The 6,000-nt window shown below is 35.4% G+C and overlaps 1 protein-coding gene across 1 annotated transcript in view; it reads left to right on the top strand.

Moving 5' to 3' along the window:
* The first annotated feature begins 1,294 nt into the window (after positions 1–1,294).
* Positions 1,295–6,000, top strand: part of LOC6035033 (glycerol-3-phosphate dehydrogenase, mitochondrial) — a 30,061-nt gene continuing 25,355 nt past the window's right edge. The window contains exon 1 of the mRNA XM_038266348.1: positions 1,295–1,549. The gene's annotated coding sequence lies outside the window, so the exon portion shown is untranslated. The remainder of the gene's footprint in view (positions 1,550–6,000) is intronic.

The raw sequence follows: 6,000 nt of genomic DNA, 5'->3' as shown, positions 1-6,000 counted from the left end.
TTGTCCATATAATTTTGCATACAAATTAGGTAGCTGTACATACAAAAATGATGTATTAAAATTAAAAAAATCTGTATCTTATGAAAGAATTTTTTGATCGATTTGGTGTCTTCTTGATTTGCTTAAAAAAATCACATTTTTTTATTTTTTTTCTGATATGTTTTAGGGAACATAAAATGCCAACTTTTCTAAAATTTCCTGAACGGACAACAAATTATTGAACGATTTATGATTTTTTTAATCAATACTGATATTTTTCAAAAAAATCGAAATATTGGTCGCAAAAAGTTTCAAACTTCATTTTTCGAAACCTTTGTCTCATTCAAACAACCCACTATTTTCTAATATCGATATCTCAGCAACTAATGGTCCGATTTGCAATGTTAAAATATGAAACATTCGTGAAATTTTTCGATCTTTTCGAAAATAGTATTTTCAATTGTTTTAAATCAAGTCTAACATTTCAAAAGAGCAAAACATTCAATGTTACGCCCTTTTGAAAATTAAAAATACAGGAAAAAACGATTTAGTAGAGAATTGCTCATAAGTTTATCTTTGACAGCATCTTAGTTTCAATGATTAGATTGCCAAAGCATTGTTTTGAGTTCCTGTACACCGGTACTGACTAATATTCCAAGTATTTTCAAACGATTTTAAACTTGATTTCAACTATGATTATCAAGATAGAAAATATCATAATAAATCGTTATGTCAACAAACATTTTTAAAGAAATGTGACTATTTTGTATTTAAAACTGCGTTACTCAATGTGTTCATGCCCTGCTCGTGGGTTCGCTTTGTCTCCCAGTTTATCAAAAAAATCAGAAAAATGAGATGTTTTTGCAATCCCACTTTTAGTCAAATCAAACATTTTAAGCTCTTCTTGAAAAAATGGGACAAGATTGCAACTAAGCGACGATATTGCAGAAAGATGTTAAACTTAAAAATAATAATTTTGTAACACTGTTTGATTCAAAACTCAGAAATTGAAGTTTACAAATTAATTTTTTGGACTTCTCCTCGATCAAGGAAAAAAACTTTACATCAAATTTGGATTTAATGGAGTCGCCTGGTATCTCTACACCCATTAGGCACCATGCGCCTCCACCGAACCATTCCATGTTCGTATGCGGTTCTGGTGACAGAACCAGCTGTTATCTTCTCACTACATCGTTACATATACGATGAACCTGGCCCGCTCGAAGTGCAAATCCTCTTCGTGGAAAGATGCGGCACATGCGCACCTTGGCTCTATTTTTTTTGTTTTGTAAATATGACAATTTGGCGAAAAGTCATTCTTGAAAGTTTTGTTCTTATCTCATCAGTCGGTGATTTTGTTTGCAGTGAAATTCTTGATTTTGAGGACAGTTTTTAATTCTAAGCCCATCGAATGGAACCGCTGATTGTGAAGAGCGATTCGATTGTGACGATTTAGTGAAGTTGGCGTTTGATTAAATATTGGCAGCTGATAAGAACGGCAAAACTATTCCGGGCCTGATTGAGGTGAAGCACGAGGACCATTTGTGCATCCCGTATCTCGGTCAATTAGGTATGTTTTGAATGCATCACGTTTTGCATCTTATCGCGGGAAATGTGAGGCGTCGCCTGTCAATGGAAACTATACTCTATCGTGCAAAAAATTTCACAGCTTTTGATTGTTTATACCATACGACGTATACGTGAGGGTATTTTTAGTCTTTTGCGAAGGAGTTTTTGGATTTTTTTGTTTCGTTTGTAAATCGTGAAATTAAACCACTAGGACTGACTAGGAGAAAGAAATGGTAATCAATATCCAACAGAGGTGTTTTTTTCTACCGAGAAGGATGAGATAACCTTCGTGTTAGTTGAGTGATGTCCTCGTTTGTGATAGCACACCTTAACGGCGATGATTAATATCTTGATTTCAGTTTTGGTTGAACCTAAAATTTAAATGTTTTTATGGTTTAGCATCCAAAAATAATAATGTTTTATTGTTAAAGGGAAGCCTTATTAAGTTGTAATATTTAATAAAAACATCGAAAATAATTCTAAGAAACTTTATATGAATTTCAAATGTTGTACATGAGTCATATAAATAAGCAAGTTAACCCGGGATGACACGCCAAGTTCGGAAGGGGATGTTTTATTTTATCATGACTGTCCATTTTCCAAAGACTTTGCGAGAGAAATATTTCCATTTCGTAATTAACTACTGGTGATGGAAACCAATGTCAATAACTCGTTTAAGCTCAATTTAATTAATGGGTGAAAATGAAAAACAGACCTCTATTTTTTTAAATGAGGGCTAATGATATTTTTTGTAATTTTTTATCCCACAAAACAAAAAAAGAGTTAAAATTAAGGAAACATAAAGTATGGTATATTTTTGGATTTTTTGTATTAAAAACAAAATCATTAATTTCTTGATGCTAAGATTTTTTTTCTCGTAATTATAACATTTTGTGGTAATTTCTGCTTGAAAAAGTATGAAAATTTGTCTTGAAATTCGATATTTAGCCCCTTTCTTTGATCTTATCCAGGATCGAGGGACAAAAACTTTGAATAAAAATTATAACTACCCGCAGAAAAAATGATTATTTAAAAAAATCATTGGCTTTTATCTCTCTCTGTTTAATCAATTCCCTAAAACCAATAGTTGTTCAGCAAGAAGTTGCCCACAATACTAGGCTATTAAATTTGGCGCCAAATCTTTTAGCTTTTTTTTCAAAATAGAGAAATTCTTAAATCTTCCTAAACGTGTACGTACATGTTTCCAAAGTAAAATGACGACATCATATATCAATATAGGTATTGTTGAGGACTATTGAGAAAAAATAGGTACACGGAAAAAATGCAGATTTTTTAATCAACTTTTTTGTCACAAAAACTTAATTTCTCAAAATACGTATTTTTTGATTTTCGAGATTTTTTGATATGTTTTAGGGGACAAAACCCCGCAACTTTTGAGCCATAGAGAAACATGGTCAAAAAAAGTAGTCTGCGATCAGCAGAGCAGCGAGTCAGACGTGCGTCCCTCCAACACCAAATTAGTGCTAAAAAGTGCAAAAAATGCCTCACGGCAAGAAAAAGAGGCGGTCCTCACCAGCAGAATCAGCAGATTTGAAGAAGCTAAAGAATGCCGAAGCGCTACCTGCAAAGCTAGGCAGTTTGAGCAAGGACGCTCAAAATTCGTCTGGAAACCAGTTCGCTACCCTCCCTGTGGACGTGAGCGAGAAGGAAGAATTTGAACGACGGGAAAAGTTGCCACCCATTTTTGTGAAAACATCGTCATCGGATTCGGTGCGAAAGTGGCTGACCGGGTTTATCAAATCTGGTGCTTTACGAGCTTCCATTCGCTTGTGTGCTGATGGACTCAAAATTCTGCTACCTACCAGAAAGGATTACAACTACGTTCGGGATTTCCTGAACAACACAAAGATTGAATACTACAGCCATGACGATCCAGGTAAACGCCCCATGAAACAGGTCCTCCGTGGCCTGTACGACATGGATGTGAGTGTGCTGAAAGAAGAGCTCAAAACTCTGAAGTTGAACGTAATCGAAGTCTTCAAGATGACGAGACACAACAAGGACATCAAGTATCGTGATCAACTGTACCTGGTTCATATCGAGAAAGGATCGACAACGCCGTCTGAGCTGAAGGCAGTTCGGGCAATTTTCAACATCATCGTGACTTGGGAGCGTTATCGTCCAGTGCACCGTGATGTGACACAGTGTTCGAACTGCTTGCAGTTTGGACATGGTGGAAGGAACTGTTTCATCAAGAGTCGTTGTGCAACCTGCGGAGGTGAGCACAAAACTCAAGCATGCGAAACAATCAACGAGAACATCGAAGCGAAATGCTTTAATTGCGGCGGTGACCATTCTACGAAGAATCGAAGCTGCCCAAAACGAGCTGAGTTTGTAAAAATTCGGCAGCAAGCGACGACGAGGCACCAACCAAATCGTCGCAAAACACCACCAGCATTCACGGACGTGGATTTTCCTGCTTTGGCGTCACCAGGAGCGGGATCTGCTCGAGTGGTTCCAAATCTGCAGCCATTGCCGTTGAATCAGCGGCAAAAAGTTGCAGAGAATACAACACCTCCTGGCTTCAGTCAGCAACCGAGGGAAAACCAACCAGCATCAACGGATGAAGGCAGTAGTGACCTGTTTTCACCACAAGAACTTCTGAACATTTTCATCGAGATGACAACAACACTGCGTGGTTGCAAAACTCGTGCGGAACAAGTAAGAACGCTTGGAGGATTTATCTTAAAATACAGTTCGTAGTTTACTCGTTCTAATGATTTTGAATATTTCAATGAATTTACTTTTTTTTTAGTTTTAAGTTAGGATTAGTTGTTAAAGTGATTTTTTCTTTTTTACCCAAATGTATTCGATTCAATGCAAAAATGTAAAACAATTTGAAGTAAATAAATGAATGTGAACAGTCAATAATAAAACGAAAAATACAACAAAGATGAAGAGCATTTAGCCATACCACTTAGAATGTAAATGAAATGTAATTATTATAAGAAAGTTCAATAAAGACATATTTAATTTCAAAAAAAAAATTCAATGGTCAAAAAAAGTGATTTTTGGAAAAAAAATCTAAATTTCATGTAAAAACAAATTTGACGTTATGTTTTTATTGTAAATTTCCAATCGGAAAGTATTTTACAGATTTTTTGATAAAGGGCTCTGTTTTCAAAATATTGCCACCGAAAGTTTGATTTTAGCGAAATATTTGCAGTTTTTCGATTTTTAAAAATAGTGCTAATGAGTGACCATTTCGGAAAATATTTTATTTGAAAAGTTCAAAAAATTTGCTATAAAATGTTCCAAGAGACATTAAAAATTGGACCTCGGGTTGCTGAGATACAGCCACTTGAAGGAAAAGAAACAGGAAAATTGATGTTTTCTAAGTATCACCTAAACAACCCACCATTTTCTAATGTCGATATTTCAGCAACTAATGGTCCGATTTTCAATGTTAAAATATGAAACATTCGTGAAATTTTCCGATCTTTCCGAAAATCAATACTAACATTTTAAAAGGGCCAAATATTACGCCCATTTAAAATGCTAGTCTTGATTTAATTATTTTCAAAATATTTTTTTCGAAAAGATTGGAAAATTTCACGAACACAGAAAAAAATATTCGTGTAGATTTACATTATTTATCATGTACCAAAAGGTATCATGATAAATGATGTATATTTACATCAGCTTCATTGGAAATTTACATGACTTTCATTGTAAACTCTCAAACTGAAAATCTGTTAAAATCGTGTAAATTTCCAATAAATCCAATGTAAACTTCACCGGCCAAAAAAAATTTTTTGCTCCATTGAATCTAGAATTTCTCTTTTGAATTCTAGATTCAATGAAGCAATTACTAGATTGATATTTTCACCATTGTGACCTTGTGCCTGCCGTCCACCACGCGAGCCTTGGCGTCGATTCTCGATCTCGATCTCGAATTCTCGATCTTGTCGATGACAAATATACACCAGAATCCAGAATCCAAAAAAGTTTTCAGATTCGAGATTCAACGGAGCAATAGTTTACGATCACCTTACTGTAGGTGATACTATCGATAGAAATCAGATATCATTTTTTTTAACATTGTGTGAAAATGTTATGTAGTGATAGTAGAAAGATGTGTTCTTAAAAATGAGTTAAAATAAACAAAGTAGAAAACTTACATGATCCAATTGTCATCGATCGACATCAGGTTAGCATGCCACCTGCTCTACCGGCCATGCCGGGACCACCCAAGTCTGCTCAAGCCGCCAACATCTAACGCTCACACATTCTCCGCCAGCAGTTGCCCATGGTTCGGGCTGTTATGCTCATTGAGCTTAATCACTTTTCGTATGTCGGTGCTGTAAGATCGGTCATGCAAGGTCACTGGTCTGAGAAAGAGCCTGCAATAAGTAATAAATTAATTTAATTTCAATTCGGCGAATTGTCCCAGAACACAAAGATACTCACTCTGTTCACCAGTTCCTCCCA

The sequence above is a fragment of the Culex quinquefasciatus genome, chromosome 3 (assembly GCF_015732765.1).
Source record: "Culex quinquefasciatus strain JHB chromosome 3, VPISU_Cqui_1.0_pri_paternal, whole genome shotgun sequence".
In the NCBI taxonomy this organism is placed as follows: domain Eukaryota; kingdom Metazoa; phylum Arthropoda; class Insecta; order Diptera; family Culicidae; genus Culex; species Culex quinquefasciatus.
Note: the sequence above shows the minus strand (reverse complement) of the source record. Positions and strands in the feature narration are given on the sequence as shown.